Source organism: Schistocerca americana, chromosome 6 (genome assembly GCF_021461395.2).
Source record: "Schistocerca americana isolate TAMUIC-IGC-003095 chromosome 6, iqSchAmer2.1, whole genome shotgun sequence".
Lineage (NCBI taxonomy): Eukaryota > Metazoa > Arthropoda > Insecta > Orthoptera > Acrididae > Schistocerca > Schistocerca americana.
This window is the reverse complement of record NC_060124.1, coordinates 583,329,621-583,341,946: the sequence shown is the minus strand read 5'-3', so window position 1 is coordinate 583,341,946 and position 12,326 is coordinate 583,329,621. Positions and strand designations below refer to the sequence as shown.

General features: G+C 40.6%; 1 protein-coding gene and 1 non-coding gene across 10 annotated transcripts in view; both read left to right on the top strand.

Moving 5' to 3' along the window:
- The window catches only part of LOC124619308 (gastrula zinc finger protein XlCGF17.1-like), a 176,826-nt gene that overhangs the window by 58,764 nt on the left and 105,736 nt on the right, over nt 1-12,326 (top strand). The window lies entirely within an intron of this gene.
- Trnat-agu lies at nt 11,523-11,595 on the top strand. Its single transcript has one exon. It is a non-coding gene; the product is annotated as a tRNA-Thr (tRNA).

Below are 12,326 nucleotides of genomic sequence, written 5' to 3'. Positions count from 1 at the left end.
ACACTACTGCATGCTGTGTGCCATTCGCCATGACATAGAGGTTATAGACAATGGTTTGCGACATGAGGGGTCACTGGTTTTGTTCTGACATCTGCACAAGTCCTGGCACTTTTTGATGAGAATGCAATATGGAACTGCAGACTGATGCTTTTAGTTGTAGGATAAGTGAAGTTCTAGTGCAAAAACAGGAAGTTGGTGAAAGAATAATTAATTTCAACATGAGAGTACTGTGTAAGTCTGAGAAGAATTACTTTATAACTGACAGAGAGTGTCTTGCAATTGCTTTTGAACTATCAGCAAGTTCTGACCGTATTTATACTGCAGACCATTCACTGTTGCTACTGACGACAGTCCTTTGTGGTCGCTGACAAGCCTGGAGGATCCGTTAGAACAACTGGTGAGATGGGCACTGAAGCATCAGAAATATTTAATTACTGTAGTATTAAAAAAATAGACACAAACAGAAGAATTCTAATTCCCTTTCTTAGAATCTGTTAGAGGACCTTCACAGTGCTAGTGATATCCCAGTCATTGCTGCATGAATAAATACTGCAGATGAACAGAGGAAAGAGCCAACATTACTGAAGTGTTTTGAGAAAGACGGAAACATCAAAGAAGATCAAAGATTGTTAGGAGGAAGAGTATATGAAAGGTATTATAATCTAAGGGAAGGAAAATGGTTGCTGACCAGCCCAGCTCATTTATAGCCAGCCATTCCTTAGTATTGTTACTGTTGTGTCGGCTACTGTGGGAGTCAGCATGTACACAAACAAGGAAGGAGAGAAGCTGCGATGACCAGTAGCAGGAATATCACATGTTGATTAATCTAACACTTTATTTCTACAAAGAGAAGAACCATAACTCACTGTGATTCCTGTGCTTCCCATGTCTCCTATGTACAAGTACTTTATTCTCTATTACTACTCCCAACATGCAGGCTAAGTATTGTCTTCCTGTTATTCAGCACTGGTACACTTGAATTCTGCTACCGAACTGGAGGTAACCAGTGATGGGCGGCTGCTTAAGCCAGCATTGACAGGAGGCACTGTACTCTGTCTTCCCGGAGATGTGGTGCTGCCTGCTTATTCTGTTGGCGCATAGGTCAGCGCCTTCTTGATGCTCTGAACGATCGATGTGCAGTCGATGCTGTAGAAATGCCCATTCCCTCCCCTCCCCCCCCCCCCCCCAAAGTGCCACACCATTGTCATGTATGGAGCTATCTTATGACAACAGGGGAAGGGGGCGGAGGCAGGAAGCTGTGTGGGGTGAGGAGACAGGAGCCGCAACTGGGACCAACTCCAAGCCTCTGGCTGCACACTGACATCTGTCCTCTGCTCCAAGGGTAACATTGGTTGGAAAACCGTGGGAAGGCATCCACCCCCTTTCTGAGTCAGTCTCACAAAATACGGAGAGTGCGGCGAAGATGACGATGATAGCGACAGCAGCACCTTCCAGGTCCATGGAGGGTACCAGGTCATTGAGCTGCTGCGGAGTGAAGGTGATGGGTCCAGCTCCATTGGTCCCGGGGGTAGCTGCGCTGGCCGCAAGATCCTGCTAGGATGCGAATCGGGACAGAAAATGTGCGATGATGGCACAGCTTCCCAGCAGGACTTTGAATTAAATACATGCAAGTGCCCAAATTTTGAAGAATCATTCCTCTCTCCCAGCACCTGGTGCAACCAAAAGATCTGAAAAAAAATAGAATCATTAGGTGCCAAGCAATACATGCGGAGAGTGGGAGATGCCGTGTGGTGCAGTGGGTGCAGCAACTGGAGCAGATTGCAGTGATGCCAACCATGTAGAAGCTCCACCGGTGACGGACCATTGCGGGGCTGGGAGCTGGACATTGTGAGGAAGAGCAGCAGCGCTAGCTCCCATGTGTGGGACACATGTAGTTTGTTCATCAGGTGCTTGAACGTATGCACAAATCATTCAGCTTCTCCATTCAACTGAGGATGAAATGGACAGCTGGTAAGCTGAGTGAATCCAATAGTTGTACAAAACTGTTCAAAATCCTGAGCCATAAACTGTCATCCATTGTCTGTAACTAACAACACTTCAGGCAATCCTTCCAAGCAAAAAATAGATGACACAGCCTGAATGATACTACACTATGTAGTAGAGTTCATGGGCACTGCAAATAGATATTTGCTAAAAGAGTCCTCAACAATAAGGCCAGTAGTATTCCCAAAGAGACTAGCAAAGTTAATATGCACTCATTGCCACGGCAATTGAGACTTTGGCCAAGCTGAAAACATTTTCATTGGTGCCAATACATTTTCAGCACAAGTGTGCACTGTGAAGTCATCTCTTCAATGTGGGCATACATGCCCAGCCAAGTACAGTGCCAACACACTAACTGTTATGTGCATACAATTCTCCAGTGTCTGTGGTGGAGTAGTCACAATACATTTTTTTGCAACATGCAAATTTTCAGAGTTGTTTTGGAATAAAATCACACCATGCTTGATGGAAAAGCTATGCCGATGAGCAAAATATCAGCACAAAAAAGAATGCTGAATGTTTTTCACTGAATTAGGCCAAGCATTACAGATGCAGTGCAACAGAAGGTTCAAGTCAGTGTCTACTTCTGTAGCCTGCACAATTTTCCTATAGTTCAGTGGAAAAGTCTTGTGCATCAATTTGACAACAAGATGCGGCAGAAGCATCAAATTCAGATTCAGGACCAACAGGAAGCCGATTAAGGGTGTCAGCATTTGCATGCTTTGACATGGGCAGGTACAATATTTGTACTGAAATTGTGACAGTAACAAAGCCCAGTGTTGTAGCTCCTGAGCCGTCCATGGTGGAACAGGTTTGGATGGATGAAACAAAGAGTGAAGTGGCTTATGGTCTGTCACTAAGTAAAGCTTCCGACCAAACAGATAACTGTGGAGCTTTGTTACGCCATAGGTAATAGTGAGCATTTCTTTCGGTATTTGGGAGTAGTTGCTCAAGTCTTGGTCAATAACTTGGAAGTGAAAGCAATCAATCAGTCTGTCCTGTGAAACCAAATCTGTGTGAGAGCACACCTCCGATACCTTATGAAGAAGTATCCACTGCCAAAACCACAGACTCAGCAGGATCAAAATGAACAAGGCATCTTTCACTCAACAAGGCGCTTTTAAGTATCTGGAATGCATCCTGACACTCTTTGTTCCAAACAAAAGGGCACAGTCTTCCAGTGCAGGCAATACAATGGAGTTGCTGTCTGGTCTGCGTAGTGTATAAAACGGGTATAATTTTTCACCTTCCTGAGAACTGACTGCAATTCTGTCATATTCCGCAGGGCAGGGAGGTCCCGATGGCCAGCATATGTGAGTAAAGGGGATGAACACCATGGCTACATAGAGTATTACCCAAGTACTGAATTTCAGTCTGGAAATAAAGCATTTGAAAAAGCATACGAAGGTTACTGATATGTTCCTCCAGTGTACATCCCAACACCACAATATCGTCCAAGTAATTTGAGCAGAATGGAACTTTTGCAGTAATTTGTTCTAATTAGCACTGGAATACGGCAGGTGCTGAAGCTCTGCAAATTGGTAAGTGCAAAAATTTGAAGAACCGTAAATGTGTGTTGACCACAAACACTTTCTGAGACTCTTCATCTAGTGGAATTTGCAAATATGTATTGTGTAAGTCAATTTTCGAAAAATATCAGCCTGCACCACGCCTGTCCATTAGTTCCTCAGAGTGAGGCAACATATAAGCATCCATTATTGTTTGTGGACTCTCAACGGATTTGAAGTCAACGCAAAGACAAAGTCTTTCAGAAAGATGTGTTAAGGTTACTAAGGGAAAAGGACTAGCTAGGAGCTATAACACTGTTGTTTCCCCATTCTCTAAGTTCACTTGAAACTTTGTCTCTTAAGTGCAAGATGGACAGAACGTGCACAAAATAAACTTAGGCTGTGCATTGTCCTTCATTTTAACGTGCACCACAAGATTATCTGCTCTGCCAAGTCCTTCAGAAAATAAAAGGGGTAACTCCGCAAGCCATTCAGTAACACTGGCTTTTGGGTTAAGAGCAGAAACAGAAAGTACATTGTTCTGAATACAAATACCAGACAAATGAAGTGAATGTAATCCAAAAATATTTCCACAGTTTTGCAAACGCAAAATTGTAATTGTCACAGTTCTGGTGAGAGACTGAAATGTGGCAGGCAGACTACATGTTCCAAGCACTTGGAATGTCCTGACCGTTATACACAGTAAGTTATGTGCAAGTTTTGTCAACTGTGGTGAGTCCAACTGTTCACAAGTGCCACGATTTAACAGTGTAACGGAAGTACCAGTGTCTAACTTAAGTAGCACACAGCATCTGGCAATGACTAATTTCACAAACAGTTTGTGTAACATTTGATTCAGTGTAGGATCAGAATGTTTGAGAATTTTTTCACAAATCCTACTGTCTGGCACGTTGTACGCAATTGCATCATGAATCATTGTGTCACTATAGTACTGTTGACAGCTACATTGAAAGTGACACAGTCAGGTCAAACCTTGAAGTTCAGTGATCCACTAACAGTATGTGTGTTCTGGCTTTTTCCACAAATGAAAGAGCTTGTAATGAGCTGCAGCAACCTCTACCTGATTGTTGTAATACTTAGTGAGGGTGGAAACTAATTAAAAAACCAGCAATAATGTCTGAGCTCCTGCTGTTGCTGTGTTTCACTGGATTGGACTGACCTCTTGCAGAGGTTTCTCAAGTGGAAATAAATGCACTGAATATTTCATCAGCTGTGCTATCAACGAGGCATTCTGACATCTGTAGCTCTGGAAATTGCCATGTTTTTTCCGAAGACATAACTTTGAGCATGGAGCACCCTGCGTAGTGATCACTGAGCATGTAAAACTGTTTCAGTAGAAACGGACATCAGAAATAATTTCATGATGCAGCATTATCCACAGAATGATAGTTGTCCAGCACCCATAGACAAATGCATTCAAGGAATTTTTTGTGAAAAGGTGACGGAAGATATGCTCTTGATTTTTGTTGGTGTCAAGTGGGTAGGTTGTGACATGATACTGCCTGTTATGACACTTGTGTACGACACTGCAAAGCAAGTTACTACAGGTTTCGCAATTTCCCATGATCCTCTCAACAAGGCATCACAAGAATTGAAGAAGCAAGAGAGCTGCCATACAGACATCGGATGCCCAGGATCTTGACCACGAATGTTATAATGCCAAACACTGACCTGTAAGATGCAAGCCATTGTACTTTGTATTGATTTTTACACGTGTGTGCATGGTTGGGCTACCAGAAAAATAATAAAAGTGGTACTTTGGCCTCGACTGTATTTCTTATCACTTCTCAGATACCACATATAAAGTCTAGGATGATAATCCTACACCGAGGAGACAAAAATTGACATGCATTATCCATGTCCTTTACATAAAACCCTATCACAGTTCTGAAATGTGGTTTGTGGTCTACACCGAGGAGACAGAAATTGACATGCATTATGCATGTCTTTTACATAAAACCCTATTAGTTCTGAAATGTGTTTTGTGGTAGGGCCTTCTAAAATGAATTTAAAGGCCTGTCCAGTGCATTGTTGTGAATCAACAGAAATAATTCCATCTGAAAATCATTGTGTGCATAAGGACACGACAACGCAACCAGAACATAGGATCCACCAGTGTTGCCATGTGAAGGAAACTGACTAAATATGTGAAAAACGTAGCTGCAAGTATGTCATTTGCTGCAGTTTAGAGACTGTAGTTGTTAGCTGGCTGGAATGTGCAGGTCACTGATTCAATTACTGCATACTGCAATTATTTATCATTTGTGATTTTTCTAAGGTTCTTGAATTTACTTAATTGTGGAATATTTTAGTTTGCTAGACTATTAAACATATAAATATGAGCACACTCTTCTGCAACAGGCAGGTCGGCGCCATTTGTACTGTTGTGCATGCTTGATAAATGTACTTCAGTGTGAAGTGGTAGTTACTGTTATTGACCCTGCTATCGTAACTGGTGCTCAATTCTGGTTTCTGTGTGACAGTGTTATGGATTTTATGGGGTAGTAGACACAGCAGGTTTATTGTTTTTTTATCTTATCTGCAAGATGGATAGCAAAATGTATCATTCCATGGTGCTTGTGTAGCACTTGAAATTTGAATCAGTTAGAGGTGATGTGACTCAAGGTTCTACTTTGTGTCCTATGTTGTTTCTAATACATATGACCTGCCTTCCACTCGCATTGCCAGATGGTGCAAATGTTGACCTGTTTCCAGATAATAAAAGTTCGGGAGTAAGAAATAGCATGAGCTTTCATACTGAAAAATCAGCAAATGATCCTATCAGTTGGTAATATAAGACAGGTTGATCGTTATTAAATTTTGTCGAGGCTCATTGAATGGAATGTAGTGCTTCTGATAGAAGCTGCAAAACTAGTCTGTTCAAACGAATGAAATACAAGCAGTAGATAATGTTTAGTTTGTTAACTAGATAACTGACACCCTTCAATTATTGAAGCACCTTAGTTCATTGTCATTATTATTTAACTTGCAACACATAAATAAAAAGAATGTTAATCACAGCCATATGTTTTGGGAGTCAAGTGTGTCTGACTTCAAAATTGGGAATACCCGATCCTCTATTATGCTTCACTGCACTACCACCCATTCATCGAAGTGCTGCTTTTCTGTAGCAGTAACACCTATTGCATCTGTTTAATGTCACACCAGCTGCCTTGCTGTACGTTGACTCGTTTTTGTAAACAGCTAGTATTCGGCGCCAACTGTCTTCATTGAACCACTAACCACTCCATTGTATTCCACATTTGTCAAGAGGACATGAAGAAACAATATTGCCAATAGTTATCTATGAAAATTGCTTGCCTGTATCATATTACTGCTAAATTCAAAAAAATCCATGGCCTCGTTGAAGGAGGTTTAGAGTTTTCTCTGATTTGTCCATTGAGCACATTATGGAATGAAACATAGTTTCTAGTTCTTCAAGTAGGTTAAGTTTACTTTCTTTGATACCAAGCCTAAATCCTCTTCAATACCTTTCACTGGATGGATTGTGTTGTAATTGCGCTTGCCTACTGGAGCTATTCTATAATTTCCTTGGCTGTATGGTCTGTGTGTTCTTTCTATAACTTGTCAAGTATATTCTTCCTGTTTGATCTTCATACTTTGTGTTGCATGATACACTCTGTATATTTCCATTTGTTGCAGTTTACTTTAAACTATTCTAAGTTTTTCCACATGGAATGCCACCTGGACACTGTACGGTTTAAATGTATTCACAAGTTTTGCTGAGATATTCTCTAGATATGGCACAATACCAATCTTTCTGTCCTTAGGTAGTTCTTTTTGTTTCCTCATTCCGTTGTGGGTTAGGTGATTCACCATACATTGAGGTGACAAAAGTCATGGGATAGTGATATGCACTTATGCAGATGGCTGTAGTATTGCGTACACAAGGTATAAAAGGACCGTGCTCTGGCAGAGCTGTCATTTGTACCAAGGTGATTCATGTTAAAAGGGTTCTGATGTGATTATGGCTGCACTACGGGTATTAAAGACTTTGAAAATGAAATGGCAGTTGGAGCTAGAGGCATAGGACATTCCAGTTTGAAAATTTGTACCAAGGTGATTCATGTTAAAAGGGTTCTGATGTGATTATGGCTGCACTACGGGTATTAAAGACTTTGAAAATGAAATGGCAGTTGGAGCTAGAGGCATAGGACATTCCAGTTTGAAAATCATTAGAGAATTCAGTATTCCAAGATTCATAGTGCCAAGAATTAAAAAAAATCAGGCATTACCTCTCACCACGGACAGTGTAGTGGCCAATGGCCTTCAGTTAATGATCAAGAGTAGCAGCTTTTGCGTAGAGATGTCAGTGCTAACAGACTAGCAGCACTAAAAATCATAGTGGGACATATGATGAATATATCTGTTGAACCCTAAACAACTATATACTGTGGGCTGGCCAGATGTGTCCCAATTTTAGTTGGTAAGAGTTGGTGGTAGAGTTAGTGTGGTGCAGATCCCACGAACCATGGACACAGGTTACAACAAGGGACTGTGCAAGCTGGTGGCGGCTCCGTAATGGAGTAAGCTGTGTTTACATGGAATGGACTGTGTCATCTGGTCCCACTGAACCAATCGTTGACTGGAAATGATAATGTTTGGCTACTTGGAGACCATTTGCAGCCATTCATAGACTTTGTGTTCCCAAGCAAAATAGTTATGTAACTGAGCTACTGTCATTCGTGCTTAGTTTGAAATACATTCTGGACAATTTGAGTGAATGATTTGCCCACTAAGATCGCTTGACATGAATCCTATCAAACATTTATGGGACATAATTGAGAGGCCAGTTTGTCCACAAAATCCTTCACCAGCAATACTTTCTTAATTATGGATGTCTGTAGAGGTGATGAATGGGTGTTGTGTGATGGCCTTAGGTTAGTTAGGTTTAAGTAGTTATAAGTTCTAGGGGACTGATGACCATAGACGTTAAGTCCCATAGTGCTCAGAGCCAGTTGTGCAGTTGTCTGTAGAGGCAGCATGGCTCAGTATTTCTGCAGGGGATTTTCACTGACTTGTTGAGACCATGCCACACCAAATTGCTGCACTACGTCTGGCAAAATGAGGTCCCTCATGATAGTGGGAGGTATCCCATGACTTTTGTCACCTCATTGTACTTACAGCATATGTGCTGTTTACTACCACTTGTTGATGATGTTTAACTTACTTATTCTTTCTGCTGCAACCATTGGCACACTCATGGCTCCATGTGTATATAATTATTGGGACTGCTGTTTTTCCATATCTGCTTTGACATCTCTGGGATACAATGGAATAGTTGGTGGTTCAGTGCAACCAGTTGGCGCTGTATACTTGATGTTTATGGAGCAAGTCAGTGTATGGGAAGGCAGCTGGTGTGGCATTATGCAGATGCGACCAGTGTTAATGCAGTGAATGAGTGGTAGCATGATAAAGCAAAACAGAGTATCAAGTGTTGTCAATTTTAAAGTAAGACATATAAGTCATGTATGAATAATTTTATTTTATGACAATTCTTGTATGCTTTTTAAGTGTGTGTGTGTGTGTAGAAAATGTTGAATGCAGACAGCCAGATGATGTGAGTTTGACTCCGTGGATAACATTCCTTATACTTGTGTGTTACATGCCAAAGAATGATGATGATTAACTTACAGTCCTTAAGAGGGATAATATCAGACTTCTTAGTTCAAATAAATTTTCAGTAAGCAAGGTTAGAGCTGTAGGATATTTAAAAATTCCACCTATCTTTACTAACAAACGGCTTTTAGAACTGTGTTTTGAAAATTTAGTTTAAAGAGATAATATTCTATAGGTACAGAAGTACTTTGTAAGATTTATATCTAATGTTATTTGAAAGACATGCCACCAAAACATATGGTATTTTGACAATTTTCACAATACACACATTTACCAGTGTTCTTTGTTGTTACCATTATTTCTCTTTTCTTAAGAAATATATCTCGAATACATCATGAGGACCTTAAGTAAACTCTACAAAGACTTCAAAAGCTTCACATTTGTGGAGAAAGAAGTCAGGTACTGGGTACTCATGTGTGCCAGTGCATGTTGAATGTGTTGAGAGTGACGTGGAGTTTGGCTGAATTGGAGAACTTTGTTGAATAACTCTTTCTGCTCTAGTAGTGAATACCTTCACAGAACCCTTAAAATTAATGTTTTGAGTTACAATATTATTTATATTAGTACCCTATCTTTATGAGCATTGGTAAATTTAAGGTTTTTCATTGTATTACACTTAATAAAATATACATCCTTCTCTTCTTTCCACATCCCAGAAACACGTCTCCACAAGATCCACAGAGTATGATACCCATAACATTAAGTAAGAGCTGCCAAGTTGTGCCAAGCTGACATTGATTAGTACAGTTTGTGAGCTTGACTGAGTTTCCATCAGCTTGTATTATCAGCCAGTGGAAAGCTGCCAAATTGCCCATGTTGATGTCAATTGTGTATCAGTGTGTGCATATATGTATTAGACAGTTGAAGAGTGGTACGTGTGCTCTTGCTGGTTCTGGATGGCAATAGGTACAGATTTGTACCTGCAGGAACGTCTCACTGATCACACAATAGCATCCAAAATGTCAGCTAAGAGCAAAGTGAATCTTATCGTAAAGATGGACTAGGAGATTGAGATTGAGGGTGGTGTGCATAGCACTTCCTCTTGGCACCTCTCCACTTTGCAACCAACCTCCAGTGGTATAGATGAGAGATGCAGGTGGGAGGATGAGTTGCACAAAGTTGTGTTTAGTGTTGATAGTAAATTCCAATTTAGCAGCTGTGGTGATTGTTTGCAAGTACTGTGTTGACAAGTAGAACAGCAGCTACCACAATTTGTCAGGCAGGTCAGGTCTGCACATCATATGTGTGTCAGTAGTGATAGCTTTCAGTGATTGTACAGTTGCTGTATGTATTGGGGGGGATGGGGGGGGGGGGGGCAACAACCAGACTGCCTGTGAAGTGAACGTAATCTTGAGCGTGGTGGTGGTGGTGAGCTGACGAATTATTCATTTCATAACAATTTACTTCTCACTTTGAATTCATCTTGAGTTCCAATGCTTCTTTAGTAGCAAATAAGGTGACCCTTGCTGTAGTATTTATAAAAGCATGCTTTTTGGGCATTTTTTAGGGAATACCAGCTTTGAAGAACTGGAAAGCCAGACCATTTTTTCGTGAACAATTTCCTGTTGATAGTCTTAAGGACTTAAATTCCCTAATTACTGGCTTGTTTTTGATGATTTCTACTGTGTCATTTTCTCGCAGGAATATTATATGAATACACTTTGATTGGGCCTATCCTCGTATCTATTTTGGTGAAATTAAAGATGCTGTATTCCTTTAACTTTAGTTGGTAGTATTACAAACCATTCCTTATTAACAATTTTCATATTTGTGACATGCAACTTTGTAAACAAATTGGTTACTGGCATCAATCCGTGTAAGGTTGCAGCTGCTAAAGCACCATCCTGCTGCCGTCATAATGATTGACAATCCTACAGTAGAGAGTGAAAAATGTGCTATCCACCCTTGGTGCAGCATATCTATGTTAACTGGCTGTCACATGCCCATGGAGAGAGATCTCGCTTTTGAGAAAGATGAAAATTGGAGACAGCTTATGAACTCTCCATATAAAACAGTTCTTAAAGAATATGCCCATTAGCACCAGTAAATAAAAAGTCAACTTACTAAATGCAGTAACTAGATGGAATAAAATTTGTAGGTAAGAATGGTGATTTTTAGAAAATCCCTCAGTTGCTTTTTGCAAAATGGAGCAGCAAAGGTATAGTGTGGCAGTTGCGTTAAAAGTCTTGTATTCTATTGTGACCATGTTTTTGACACATCCCAAACACGTTATCTGATTTATATGAATGTGTGGTGTCTGTTCTTTCGGACATGTCTGATGGTAGTGTGGTAGTGTAGATCGGCCGTGAGGAGTGCCAAGATAGTCGGCGCAGCTGCGATAACACTGTGTACCGGATGGCGCAGTGGTTAGCACACCTGCCTAGTAAGTAGGAGATCATGGGTTCAAATCCCAGTCTGGTACACATTTTTACATGTTGCTGTTGATTCTGCATAATGTCCCAATGCAGCTGACAGCAGTGATCCCTCCCCTCCCCTCCCCTCCCCTCCCCTCTCCATTCCATTCCTTTCCTCGGCTCTCTACCTTCAATATACATATATGGTTATATGATGTGGAATTCACAGTATGCGATTAGCAAGCACAGAATTTTGAGTCCTTTATCTACTGAACACAGTTCGCTCTACTAATGAGTTCCTGGTGTTTGATATGGGAACTGCTTTTGTAAATTCATTGTAAAGTCATTCAACAATAGAACCCTTCCTCTGTTTCATTATCTGATACAAAGTGTTATCAGTCACAGTCATAGCTCTATGTAGATAATTTTTCTTAATTTTCTTGAACCACCCTTAATAGAGCTTTGCATTTGTCTCTCAATGATAATTGGTACCATCTTCTGCCTGGGGGAAAAGCAAACCAGCATTGTGGATAAACTCCTGTTTATTCCGAATGTGGCATATTGTAATCATCTTTCCAGAAGTGGAATGGTGTTTCATTTCAACACTTCCAGCCATTGCATTGGTGCACAGTTCCTCTGTAAAGGCCTGTACCAATTTTTTGGTGACTGAAGTTATTTTTTATTTCTGCCATGTGAATTTGCTGGAATGATCTTGCTCTACACTAATTTGTCAGTATAATAAATTGTTCCAGTATTTCACATGTATTTTATTTCCTGCAAGAACTAGTCTCTATTTCCT